General features: G+C 45.5%; 1 protein-coding gene across 1 annotated transcript in view; it reads left to right on the top strand.

The window, feature by feature from the left end:
- LOC139366020 (short transient receptor potential channel 3-like) overlaps positions 1 to 14,596 on the top strand; it is a 54,615-nt gene that overhangs the window by 14,455 nt on the left and 25,564 nt on the right. The window lies entirely within an intron of this gene.

The raw sequence follows: 14,596 nt of genomic DNA, 5'->3' as shown, positions 1-14,596 counted from the left end.
ATGATTATAGTTACAAGTAAATCCAGTGTATGACAGCACCACTTATCCAAAATGTAAAATAAAAATGAAGTAATAAAGAACCAACAAAAAAATACAAGTAAAGCACCAGCCAGCCAGCCAGTCACATGTATGTTATGTGCCACTCAGCCAGCCAGCCAGTCACATGTATGTTATGTGCCAGTCAGCCAGCCAGCCAGTCACATGTATGTTATGTGCCAGTCAGCCAGCCAGCCAGTCACATGTATGTTATGTGCCACTCAGCCAGCCAGCCAGTCACATGTATGTTATGTGCCAGTCAGCCAGCCAGCCAGTCACATGTATGTTATGTGCCAGTCAGCCAGCCAGCCAGTTACATGTATGTTATGTGCCACTCAGCCAGCCAGCCAGTCACATGTATGTTATGTGCCAGTCAGCCAGCCAGCCAGTTACATTTATGTTATGTGCCAGTCAGCCAGCCAGCCAGTCACATGTATGTTATGTGCCAGTCAGCCAGCCAGCCAGTCACATGTATGTTATGTGCCAGTCAGCCAACCAGCCAGTCACATGTATATTATGTGCCAGTCAGCCAGCCAGCCAGTCACATGTATGTTATGTGCCACTCAGCCAGCCAGCCAGTCACATGTATGTTATGTGCCAGTCAGCCAGCCAGCCAGTCACATGTATGTTATGTGCCAGTCAGCCAGCCAGCCAGGCACATGTATGTTATGTGCCAGTCAGCCAGCCAGCCAGTCACATGTATGTTATGTGCCAGTCAGCCAGCCAGCCAGTCACATGTATGTTATGTGCCACTCAGCCAGCCAGCCAGTCACATGTATGTTATGTGCCACTCAGCCAGCCAGCCAGTCACATGTATGTTATGTGCCAGTCAGCCAGCCAGCCAGTCACATGTATGTTATGTGCCACTCAGCCAGCCAGCCAGCCAGTCACATGTATGTTATGTGCCACTCAGCCAGCCAGCCAGTCACATGTATGTTATGTGCCAGTCAGCCAGCCAGCCAGTCACGTGTATGTTATGTGCCAGTCAGCCAGCCAGCCAGTCACATGTATGTTATGTGCCAGTCAGCCAGCCAGCCAGTCACATGTATGTTATGTGCCAGTCAGCCAGCCAGCCAATCACATGTATGTTATGTGCCAGTCAGCCAGCCAGCCAGTCACATGTATGTTATGTGCCAGTCAGCCAGCCAGCCAGTCACATGTATGTTTTGTGCCAGACAACGAGCCAGCCAGTCACATGTATGTTATGTGCCAGACAACGAGCCAGCCAGTCACATGTATGTTATGTGCCAGTCAACGAGCCAGCCAGTCACATATATGTTATGTGCCAGTCAGCCAGCCAGCCAGTCACATGTATGTTATGTGCCAGTCAGCCAGTCACATGTAAGTTATGTGCCAGTCAACGAGCCAGCCAGTCACATGTATGTTATGTGCCAGTCAACGAGCCAGCCAGTCACATGTATGTTATGTGCCAGTCAGCCAGCCAGCCAGTCACATGTATGTTATGTGCCAGTCAGCCAGTCACATGTATGTTATGTGCCAGTCAGCCAGCCAGCCAGTCACATGTATGTTATGTGCCAGCCAGCCAGCCAGCCAATCACATGTATGTTATGTGCCAGTCAGCCAGCCAGCCAGTCACATGTGTGTTATGTGCCAGTCAGCCAGCCAGCCAGCCACATGTATGTTATGTGCCAGTCAGCCAGTCACATGTATGTTATGTGCCAGCCAGCCAGTCACATGTATGTTATGTGCCAGTCAGCCAGCCAGCCAGTCACATGTATGTTATGTGCCAGTCAACGACCCAGCCAGTCACATGTATGAACCAGTCAGCCATCCAGCCAGTCACATGTATGTTATGTGCCAGTTAGCCAACCAGCTAGCCCGTCACATGTATGTTATGTGCCAGTTAGCCAACCAGCAAGCCAGTCACTTGTATGTTATGTGCTAGTCAGCCAGCCAATAACATGTGTGTTATGTACAACTCAGACAGACAGCCAGCCAATCACATGTGTGTTATGTCCCAGTCAGACAGCCAGCCAGCCAATCACATGTGTGTTATGTGCCAGTCAGCCAGCCAGCCAATCACATGTGTGTTATGTGCCAGTCAGACAGCCAGCCAGTCAATCACATGTGTGTTATGTGCCAGTCAGCCAGCCAGCCAGCCAATCACATGTGTGCTATGTGCCAGTCAGTCAGCCAGCCAGTAACATGTATGTTATATGCCAGCAAGCCAGTCACATGTATGGTATATGCCAGTCAGACAGTCACATGTATGGTATGTGCCAGTTAGCCAACCAGCCAGTCACATGTATGGTATATGCCAGTCAGCCAGTCACATGTATGGTATGTGCCAGTTAGCCAACCAGCCAGTCACATGTATGGTATATGCCAGTCAGCCAGTCACATGTATGGTATGTGCCAGTTAGCCAGCCAGCCAGTCACATGTATGTTATATGCCAGTCAACAAGCCAGCCAGTCACATGTATGTTATATGCCAGCCAGCCAGCCACCCAGCCAATCACATGTTTATTATGTGCCAACCAGCCAACCAGCCAAGCCAGTCATATGTATGTTACGTGCCAGTCAGCCAGCCAGCCAATCACGTGTAGGTTATGTGCCAGCCAGCTGAGCCAGTCACATGTATGTTATGTGCCAGCCAGCCAGTCAGTCAGTCAGATTTTTAGTGCAGCAAAATTACCCTGAATTGGAGGCAGCCAGGCACATGTATGCTGCCAGCCAGCCAGCAAACTTCTTAGTACAGTATTATTAATCATAGGACTGGGTGAGCTTTGCCTACTCTGTGGGATTTCCTGCGCTCAAGGTCGCCCGGTGATGTGATGTTAATCAAGCTAACAGTTAAATGGCATGGATAAAAGTGCTGCACTCCCTGCATTAAGGGGCCATCATACACTGCAATTTTAAAAGATTAGATTTAGACAATAACTAATACCGCACTAAGGCCTTATTCTTGCCATAATGTGTGAGGTTCATTGAGGTATAAATGCATGATGGAATTGAAACCGACATTAACGTGATAGATTAATTAGCAGCCGTGGCCACAATGGTAAAGGGTGTTGTCTCCTCTTCCATGGTAAAGGATGTTGTCTCCTCCTCCACCATGGTAAAGGATGTTGTCTCCTCCTCCACCATGGTAAAGGATGTTGTCTCCTCTTCCACCATGGTAAAGGATGTTGTCTCCTCCTCCACCATGGTAAAGGATGTTGTCTCCTCCTCCACCATGGTAAAGGATGTTGTCTCCTCCTCCACCATGGTAAAGGATGTTGTCTCCTCCTCCACCATGGTAAAGGATGTTGTCTCCTCTTCCACCATGGTAAAGGATGTTGTCTCCTCCACCTTGGTAAAGGACGTTGTCGTCTCCTCCACCATGGTAAAGGACGTTGTCTCCTCCTCCACCATGGTAAAGGACGTTGTCTCCTCCTCCACCATGGTAAATGACGTTGTCTCCTCCTCCACCATGGTAAAGGACGTTGTCTCCTCCTCCACCATGGTAAAGGACGTTGTCTCCTCCTCCACCATGGTAAAGGGCATTGTCTACTCCTCCACCATGGTAATGGACATTGTCTACTCCTCCACCATGGTAATGGACATTGTCTCCTCCTCCACTATGGTAAAGGATGGTCTCCTCCTCCACCATGGTAAAGGATGTTGTCTCCTCTTCCACCATGGTAAAGGATGTTGTCTCCTCCTCCACCATGGTAAAGGATGTTGTCTCCTCCTCCACCATGGTAAAGGATGTTGTCTCCTCCTCCACCATGGTAAAGGATGTTGTCTCCTCCTCCACCATGGTAAAGGATGTTGTCTCCTCCTCCACCATGGTAAAGGATGTTGTCTCCTCCACCTTGGTAAAGGACGTTGTCGTCTCCTCCACCATGGTAAAGGGCATTGTCTACTCCTCCACCATGGTAATGGACATTGTCTACTCCTCCACCATGGTAATGGACATTGTCTCCTCCTCCACTATGGTAAAGGATGGTCTCCTCCTCCACCATGGTAAAGGACGTTGTCTCCTCCTCCACCATGGTAAAGGACGTTGTCTCCTCATCCACCATGGTAAAGGATGTTGTCTCCTTGCCACCAGGTGATGGTTCAGATGTCATGTTATGAAACTTAGAGGATGCCTCAATCTGATTTGGCACTGTACTGTTTTATGAAGAAGAAATGGATAATAACATATTAATATGATTGAGGGATTTTTTATATTATTGTTTTGTATCCTTTATTGAACCAGGGATGTCCCATTGAGATTGACTTTTCCTTTTCAAGTAAGCCTAGGGCCATATGGTTTAAGTGTCTCAGAGTAAGAGTGCTGATCTAGGATCAGGCCCCCCTGTCCATGTGTCACGTCTACTCCTGCTCCTCCCCTCCGGCATTGACGTTGCCACAGTACTAACCACCGGTCCTGGGATTCATCAGTACGCACACCTGGCATCCATCACTACGCGCACCTGCAGATCATTATGATTCACACCTGGATTCCATTACCTTCATCATTACCTCCCCTTTATCTGTCCCTCCCTTACGTTCATTCCTCAGTCGGTATCAGTCCTGTGTTCATGCTATATCGCCACTGTTACGCTGTCTCGTTTCATGTTTGTTGATTTATTAAACGTTGCACCTGCTTCTTGACTCACAGCGTCATCGTTACACCATGTAATCTTATTCAAAACTGACCGTGAATCAGCACTCCTATTCTGAAAGGCTTGCTACATAAGGGCCCTGGCCAAGAAAGCACCATTTATTAAAGACTTGCTCCAGAACTTTGGCAACTACTAAGTATTTTTAAACCTCACACTTTGAGCTGGATGTGTCAATGTGTAGTTCATACATGCATAATATATGAGCAGAAATAATGTCTTCACTAAAATAGCCACAAAATCCCTAGTTTAAAAGTGAGTCTTTTTCTGGAAGCTGTGCTAAGCCATTTTCTCCCACGTGGGCCAACCCCGTAGCAATTTGAGTTCTAGCCAATGAGCTTCAGCCCCTTGCCATTTGAGTGACAGCTAGCAAGATACACACACAGCCGAGCGAGTGAGCGCAATCACGTGGTGCACATATCTGCACATACTCTACATGACCAAAAGTATGTAGACACCTGCTCGTCGAACATCTCATTCCAAAATCATGGGCATTACTATGGAGGTGGTCCCCCCTTTGCTGCTAGAACAGCCTCCACTCTTCTGGGAAGGCTTTCCACTAGATGTTGGAACATTGCTGTGGGGACTTGCATCTATTCAGCCACCAGAATTAGCGAGGTCGAGCACTGATGTTGGGTGATTAGGCCTGGCTCGCAGTCGGCGTTCCAATTCATCCCAATTCATCCCAAAGGTGTTTGATGGGGTCGAGGTCAGGGCTCTCTGCAAGCCAATCAAGTTCCTCCACACCGATCTCAACAAACCATTTCTGTATGGACCTCGCTTTGTGCAAGGGTCATTGTCATGCTGAAACAGGAAAGGGCCTTTCCCAACTGTTGCCACAAAGTTGGAAGCACAGAATCGTCTAAAATGTAATTCTATGCTGGAGCGTTTAATATTTCTCTTTGCTGGAACTGAGGGGCCTATCCCGAACCATGAATAACAGCCCCAGACCATTAACTTTACGGGTTAAATTAACTTTTACATTAACTTTATAGGCACTATACATTGGGGCAGGTAGGGTTCTCCCGGGATCCGCCAAACCCAGATTCGTCCATTGGACTGCTAGTTGGTGAAGCATGATTCATCACTCTAGAGAATGCGTGTCCAGTGCTCTAGAATCCAATGGTGGTGAGCTTTACACCACTCCAGCCGATCCTTGGCATTGCACATGTTGGTCCTAGACTTGTGTGCAGCTGCTCGGCAATGGAAACCCATGTCATGAAGCTCCCGACGCACACTTTCTGTGTTGACGTTGCTTCCAGAGGCAGTTTGGAACTTGGTAGTGAGTGTTTCAACTGAGGACAAAGGATTTTTACGGGGCAAACACATCAGCACTCGACGGGTCCCATTCTGTTAGTTTGTGTGGCCTACAACTTCACGACTGAGCCGTTGTTGCTCCTAGACGTTTCCACTTCACAATAACAGCACTTACAGTTGACCGGGGCAGCTCTAGCAGTGCATAAATTTGATGAACTGACTTGTTGGAATGGTGGCAACCTATGACGGTGCCACATTGAAAGTTATTGAGCTCTTCAGTAAAGCCATTCTACTGCCAATGTTTGTCTGTGGAGATTGCATGGCTGTGTGCTTGATTTTATACACATGACAGCAACGGGTGTGGCTGAAATAGCCAAATCCACTAATTTGAAGGGGTGTCTACATACTTTTGTGTATATAGTGTATGTGACATAGTATGCTACTTTAAGAACTACTGGCTAAAAAGCATGCAGAAGTACCAGAGAATCTCTTTAAGCAACCAGGTGGAATTCTTAACACCACATCAGAATGATAAGGAGGCATTTGAGGTAGTGCCAAATCCCATAAGCAGTGTAGTGCGTTTACAGTGTTTCTCAGCCTCAGGCTCCCACTTGAGAAATACATTTGCAAGCAACATCCTCTCTCCCTATTGTCAATGGATCCAGCCTGAGGGAGCGCTTTGCTATTTCGCAAGCCCCTAAATTACATTTTCCTAATCTGCAGCAGAGATGCAAACTGGAGCTGGCGCTCTTCACACTCTAACACATGGACACATGGAGGGGAATCCTGATTGTGTGTGCCACGTTTCCCCTCAGGAACATTGAGTCATCTGGATCCAGCTCACCAGAATGTGACTTAGCTGTGCCATGACCACAGATAGAATGCCACGATTGACCTCCCAGGATGTGACCTAGCTGTGCCATGACCACAGATAGAATGCCATGATTGACCTCCCAGGATGTGACCTAGCTGTGCCAGGATCACAGATAGAATGCCATGATTGACATCGCCAAGATGTGACCTAGCTGTGCCATGAACACAGATAGAATGCCCTGATTGACTGAACACATAAAGATCTATTTTATCCAGCAAAATGTTGTTGCAGACTACAGATGATGTAATACAAATCTCTGTGGCAGATGCCTTGGCACAGCCACTGTGATTTTGGGCTTAATCAAATGAAATTGTATTTGTATTTGTCACATATTTGTCACACCGAATACAACAGTTCTACAACAATCTTTTGAGTCAGTGTAGTGTGTGTGAGTGAGTGTATATACAGTCTTGTGAGTGTGCATAGTCAGTGTAACATAGTGTCAATGCAGATAGTCCGGGTAACCATTCATTTAACTATTTATCTGTCTTATGGCTTGGAGGTAGAAGCTATCTCTGAGCCTGTTGGTCCGAGAGCCGATGCCATACCGTTTGCTGGACAGTAGCAAAGTGAACAGTCTATTGCTTGGGTGGTTGAAGACTTTGGCAATTTTTTGGGCCTTCCTCTGATGCCTTATATAGAGGTCCTGGATGGCAGGGAGCTCGGCCCTAGTGATGTTCTGGGCCGTCCGGACCACCCTCTGTAGTGCTTTGCGGTTGAGGGCAGTGCAATTGCCATAGCAAGCAGTGATGCAGCCAGTCAAGGTGCTCTCGAATGTGTTGCTGTAGAACATTTTGAGGGTCTGAGGGGCCATGACAAATTTTTCAGCCTCTTGAGAGGGAAGGGACGCTGCTTTCTTCACGACTGTGCGGGTGTGTGTGGACCAGAGATGTAGTCCTTAGAGATGTAGACGCAAATGAACTTGAAGCTCTCGACCCGCTCCACAACAACCCTGTCGATGTGGATGGGGGCTTGCTCTCCTCTCTTTCTCCTATAGTCCACAATCACCTCCTTACTGATGTTAAGGTGAAGCTGTTTTTTGACAAGTCACTCTATTTATTTGCCAAAAGACCATTTGCTCCATATGTTAAAAGCCCATAAGTGGAAATTCACTGTTTTGCAACTTAAAGACGATAAACAGAGCTTACCCATGAGGGTGCACAACAATTGAAGTCAATAAGTCATTGTTTTAGTCAAAGTATGATCAGTGGTGTATAGTATTTACAGTGCCTTCGGGAAGTATTAAGAACGTTAACTTTTTCCACATTTTGTTACAGCCTTATTCTAAAATGGATTACATTTTTAAAAATCATGAGCAGTCTACACACAATACCCCATAATGACAAAGCAAAACATGTTTTTAGAGATCTTTGCAGATTTATTGAAAATTAAAACAGAAATTGACATAAGTATTCAAACAATATTGCTATGAGACTCGAAATTGAGCTCAGGTGCATCCTGTTTCCATTGATCATACTTGATGTTTCTACAACTTAATTGGAGTCCACCTGTGGTAAATTCAATTGATTGGACAAGATTTGGAAAAGCACAAACCTGTCTATATAAGGTCCCACAATTGACAGTGCATGTCAGAGCAAAAACCAAGCCATGATGTTGAAGGAATTGTCCATAGAGCTCTGAGACAGGATTGTGTCGAGGCACAGATCTTGGGAAGGGTACCAAAACATTTCTGCAGCATTGAAGGTCCCCAAGAACACAGTGGCCTCCATCATTCTTAAATGGAAGAAGTTTGGAAACACCAAGACTCTTCCTAGAACTGGCCGCCCGGACAATCGGGGGAGAAGGGTCTTGGCCAGGGAGGTGGGGGTATCTGTACTATACTTTACTATTTATATTTTTGACAACTCTTACTTTTACTCCACTACATTCCTATAGAAAATAATGTTATTTTTACACCATTCATTTTCCCTGACACCCAAAAGAACATTTTTGGTCCAATTCACACACTTGTCAAGAGAACATCCCTGGTCATCTCTACTAACTCTGATCTGGCGGACTCACTAAACACAAATGCTTTGTTTGTAAATTGTGTCAGAGTGTTGCAGTGTGCCCTGGCTATCCGTAAATTTAAATAACAAGAAAATCTTGCCATCTCGTTAGCGTAATATAATGAATTATAACGTATGCACTTCAAGTCAGGAAGCAGGTGCAGAAGGTGAGTTTAATAAACATGAACAAGGCAGATAAACAAAACAAGAGAAATGTACTGAACTTGAACAAAACCAATGCTGCCTGATAACTGTGGCTACTGTGTGCTAAATAAAGGGAGCGTAATCAAGGTGATAAGAAAGTCCAGGTGTGCGTAATGATGTGGAGCAGGTGTGTGTAATGATGGTGCCTGGACCGGTAGTTAGTAGACCCCCAACACCGAGCGCCGGAGAGCGGGAGTGGGAGTAGGCGGGACAGTCCCCCCCATCAACGTGCAGCTCCAGCCGCAGGACGATGCTGGCCAGGAGTACAGCCCCGAGGGCGAGTAGAGGGCCGGTCCGGATGGCGGAGATGGAAAATCCCGGACGATGTTGGGGTCCAGGATGTTGGGGTCCAGGACACAACAGCGCCCTTTGGACCTACAGCTTCTGGCAAGCAGGCAGAACGGGGGGGTTCCTGGTGGAGAGCCAGACACGATCACGATGATGGAACACTGGAGCCTCACTTCGGTGGTGGTCCGCCTGCTCCTTCTGGCGGTGGACGGCATGCTTTAGCCTCACGTGGGCAGTGTTCCAAACTTCCTCTGTGCGACGGAACCACTCATCCACCACAGGGGCTTCGGTCTGGCTCAGGGTCCAGCCAGGGCCGGCTGATATCCCAGGACGCACTAGAAGGGAGTCTGCCAAGTGGAGGAGTGACAAAGTGAGTTCTGGGTGTACCCAGCCCAGGGAAGGAACCAGGCCCACTCCCCCTGCCGGTCCTGGCAGTGACTCCTAAGGAACCTCCTCTTCCTCTTGTTGGTCCTCTCCACTTGCCCGCTGGACTGAAGCCGGTACCCGGATGTGAGGCTGGCCACGGCCCCCATCTTCTCCAAGAAAGCTCTTCATAACCGCGACGTGAATTGTGGGCCACGGTCGGAGACGATGTCCTCTAGAAGGCCATAGTGCCTGAAGACCTGCTGGAAGTGTGCCTCAGCAACCTGGAAGGTGGGTAGGGAGACCAGAGAGAGGGATAAAATGGTAGGATTTAGAGAATCTGTCCACAGCAACCATAATAGTGGTGAAACCATCAGACGGAGGGAGATCAGTCAAAAAATCTATGGACAGGTGGGACCAAAGCCTCTGAGGCATGGGAAGGAGTTTCCCTGCTGTAGCGTGTCCCGGGGATATTTGGTTTGGGCACATACGAAGCAGGAGTTGACAAAGCGGGCGACGTCCTGCGCAAAGGTGGACCATCAGTACTTTGCAGAGATGGATTTAACGGTGCAGGTTTTACCTGGGTGTCCAGCGGTGAGGGATGTGTGCGCCCAGGTCAACAGTCAGTCTCTTACCCCTGTGGGGACGTAGATGTGCTCAAGAGGGCAGGTAGCAGGCAAGGGTTCCCTCTCCAGAGCCTGGCGGATGTCCACATATACGTCCCAAAACACGGAGCCAATGATACAGGGGGACGGAATGATAGGTTGGAGGGCACTTACAAGACTCTCAACTGACATGGAACCTAGGAAGGGTTTGGCAGAACTATGATGATGGAATACTCATGTCTACCTTGGGAGATGGGTGATCACGGGGCCGCCTCTCCGCCCCAGTGGACCCTGTGTTGGAAGGCACCAGACACGGCTGAAGCTGGTGCCCCTTCTGGCCGCCATCTGGACACAGCCCCAGCTGTCTCCGGTGACGCTGCTCTGCCACAGAGAGGTGTGTGGCCCCTACCTCCATGGGTTCAGGATCTGCCTCAGAACGAACAAAGGAGGAGGGCGAGGAGAGTGAGGTGCCGGCGCTCCCGAAGAAGGTTGTCCAGATGGATGGCCATTGCGATGAGCATGTCTAAGGAAAGGTTGTTGGCACGTCGATTGCATTTAGACCTCGCGCAGTCATCTACTGAATAGGGTGCAGTAGACCGGCGATGTCGAGCGCCGGAGAGAGGGAGTGGGAGTGGGAGTAGGCGTGACAGGAATGTGAAATGATTTATACTTTTACTTTTGATACTTAAGTATATTTTAGCAATTACATTTACTTTTGATATTTAAGTACATTTAAAACCTAATATTTTTGTTTACATTTACTCAAGTAGAATTTTACTGGTGACTTTCACTTTTACTTCAGTCATTTTCAATTAAGTTATCTTTACTTTGACTGAAGTTTGACAATTGGGTACTTTTTCCACCACTGAGTGTGATATATTTGGGCTTGAAGTGGGGACTTTTTTCTGTGGCAATGCCGTATGTTTCCCATATGATATGACGGCTAATACTTTTCAGTCTACGTTTCTTTCCAGGGCTGGGTTTTATTTGAATGTTACCACCCACCAGCATGGCACTGTTTATGAATCAGAAACACCTGCAAAGTTCTTCCTCTTTGCAAGTCTCAACTGAACCAAACAGCTTTTCGCCGTAGCCAACACTTGGCCGCCTGAGCCGTGGAGCAAATTAAAATAGGGGGTGCAGGGACGTATGTTTTTTTTTCACCTCTACTTTTTTTTACAGAAATTTAACATGGATCATTTATACATTTCAACCTACTTTTTGTTTAGCTAGTCTGTATTAAAATCAATAAATAATATAAATATATACATTTCATAAATGGTATGATTGCACTTCGCATCCATGCTCCCCCATCGCCCCAACATGAATGCTTCACTACTTGCTTCATTGCTTTGATTGGTGCAGCCAGCGTCTATCCTATATTATAAACTTTTTGGTTTGAGCCCTGAATGCTGATTGGCTGACAGCCGTGGTATATCCGACCATGTACCACGGGTTTGAAAAAACATTTATTTTTACTGCTCTAATTACGTTGATAACCTGTTTATAAAATATCAATAAGGCACCTCAGGGTTTGTGGTATATGGCCAATATACAACCAATATACCAAGGCTAAGGGCTGTGTCCAGGCACTCCGTGTTGCATTGTGCGTAAAAACACCTCTTAGCTGTGGTATATTGGCCATATACCCCCCCCCCCCCCCCCCCCCCCCCTCGTGCCTTATTGCTTAAATGAACAGCCACCTGCAAAATAACATTCAAGGAACTTGTTTATCTATTTTTGCTGTTCTGTTGTAACATTTGTATTGGTGTTTTGTGTCTGAGGCACTCAGGGTGTTGCTACATGTCATTTGCGAAATGCATCATGAGCAAAGTAATTGTAGCCTATCATTTCACTTCCCCTGTGAGAACCATGAGCACGGCTGACTTGGCTTTGCTGTACCGCAGCTGAAGCCTGCCAGTTTCACCATGTCCATTATAATGTAGAAAAACAGTCTCTTATGGAAGATGCCAAAACTTTGGAGATAACAATAGATGATGAAGTCAAAGATACTGGTTTCCATCTGTGGTGAAGTTTTCCCTATTATGCTAATGAAAACTCAAGTAGAACTAGTTTAGTCAGCTGGCTAATCCTTTGAATACAGAGTAGTTTGAAAAAAGACCGCAACAACAGCTAGTTAGATAAGGTTAATAAGATGGCTAGCTAAGGTTAGGTCAATTTCCTATTTGTTGATGTTTCTCGATCACTCGAGGTGGAAGTCATTACAACATTATTTCCCTCCCCCAATTCGTGAATATGTATGTGTTGCCTGCATCATTCTTCGGAGGTGGAACCTAAACAAAAATTATATCGAAATAGGGGCGGCATTGCCCTCTGGTGGGCGCATTTAAAATCAAACGATGTGTATAAACCCTGGATTGCTTATGCTATGTATTGGCCAGTGAAAGGCTTTGAAGCCACCGGTCAGCCATATTGGTACTCCTCAGAAGGAGGAATTCTACAATCTTTCAATATAATCTTTCAAGGACAAAATGGTATGTATTACAATAACATTATTACTCTCTAAAAATATAGATTTTAAGGAATATAAGGAAAACAAATGTAGACATTAAGAAATGAATTTCTATATCGTCCAAAATATTATTTTTTACACTGGAGTAGGAGTACCAAGATGGCTGCGCGGTGGCTTCAAACAAATAGATATCTAGGGTTAATGCATATAATTGGTGAAAGCAATTTTTGTTAATTGCAACTTTTCCAACTTTTCCAGTCAATATATCATCCGGCTCTGTGTGCACTTGCTATGTTAATGATGCTGAGTGTTTGGTGTCATCACTGTGACTTTATGATTTTTGTTGTCAGGCTTGGGTAGGTTACTTTCTAAATGTAATCCATTACAGTTACTAGTTACCTGTCCAAAATTGTAATCCATAACATAACTTTTGGATTACCCAAACTCGGTAATGTAATCTGATTAAATGCAGTTACTTTTAGATTACTTTCACCTTAAGAGGCATTAGAAGAAGACAAAATTGTATGTTACCAATTGAACGACATCTATTGCAGGTTAAATCAATGTTAAAGTTTACATAGCTGGCCATATATATGGATGTTAAATTTTACTTTATGGGTTGGTTATGTAGGGTTCTTCTAACCCATCGCTTTCTACTACATATAATAATACGGTTAAATGATGTCCAAAAATGGATGTAGCAACTACAGATAGCCCCTTTAAGTCTATCAGAAGTGTGCAAGTTTGAGCATGTGTCAGTTAGATGTTGCAGGAGGGCATTTTTCACTAGCTGTCCACTGGTTTCAGAAACAATGTTTGATAGGCAGCTTAAACTTCTTGAATTCAACCATTATTGTGTTCAAATACACATTAAGATTTGTGAACAGCCATCCTCAACAACCACAATCCGTAAGGCGCAAATAGCCAAGGGAGAGAGCAGCAGTGTGATTCACATCAATGCGCTCTGGTAGATATCAATAATAAGTGGTATCCATATCGCCGTAGACACTGCTGTCATCCTAAACCTTAGCGTTTATTCAAATTGGATCATCTTTGAATGCTGACAGCAGTTGCAACATTGGAAGACATAGGTTGGACTGTAGCCTACAAAAGCCTATTCCTGCTCTTTTCACACGATCCATCAAACACATTTGGTGTGTCATCATACTGGTCCCTGACTTGTGTTCAGACTCGCTCAAGTGGAACCACCTTAAACTTGTGCCGTTTTTCAACGCGATTTGAATGTCATTGAGAAAACAGAGACGTGTTAAACATCCTTTCTGTATTTAAAAGTAATCCTCTAAGTAATCATCTAGTTCTTCAAAAGTATCTGTAATCTGATTACAATATTTTTGCTGGTAACGTAACGGATTACATTAACTGTTTTTTAAAAAATCCCTTACATGTAACTGATTACATGTAATCCGTTACTCCCCAACCCTGTTATATTGTCATTATAGTTTATTTGTACGTGTGTTTATGTTGCTGCCTGTTGCCCAGGGCGCCCTTGAAAAACAGATTTGCATGTCAGTGTGACTCACAAGGTTAAATGAATCATAAAAAAATAAAAGGATTAACTGAAAACGGAGTTGTACAGCAAGTTGAATCTTTAGTTGGTACTTCAGACAACTGAAACAAAAAACATGCCATTACAGTTAGCTTGTAAAATGGGATTCGAAAGGTTAGACAATGCATAAAATTAATTAAATCATAAGGACGTTGCATAGCAAGTTGAATCATTAGTTGGCACCGTATAAAATTTTATAAAATACCATTCCATCATGATAAATAGCTTTAAAAAGCTTTTGAAAAACTGTTAGGCAAAGTGACATCTTTCAGGATGACTCAAACCACCATTAGAGCTTTTGAACACC

The sequence above is a fragment of the Oncorhynchus clarkii genome, chromosome 14, assembly GCF_045791955.1.
Source record: "Oncorhynchus clarkii lewisi isolate Uvic-CL-2024 chromosome 14, UVic_Ocla_1.0, whole genome shotgun sequence".
In the NCBI taxonomy this organism is placed as follows: domain Eukaryota; kingdom Metazoa; phylum Chordata; class Actinopteri; order Salmoniformes; family Salmonidae; genus Oncorhynchus; species Oncorhynchus clarkii.
The sequence above is the reverse complement of the archived record's forward strand: the minus strand, read 5'-3'. Positions and strand labels throughout refer to the sequence as shown.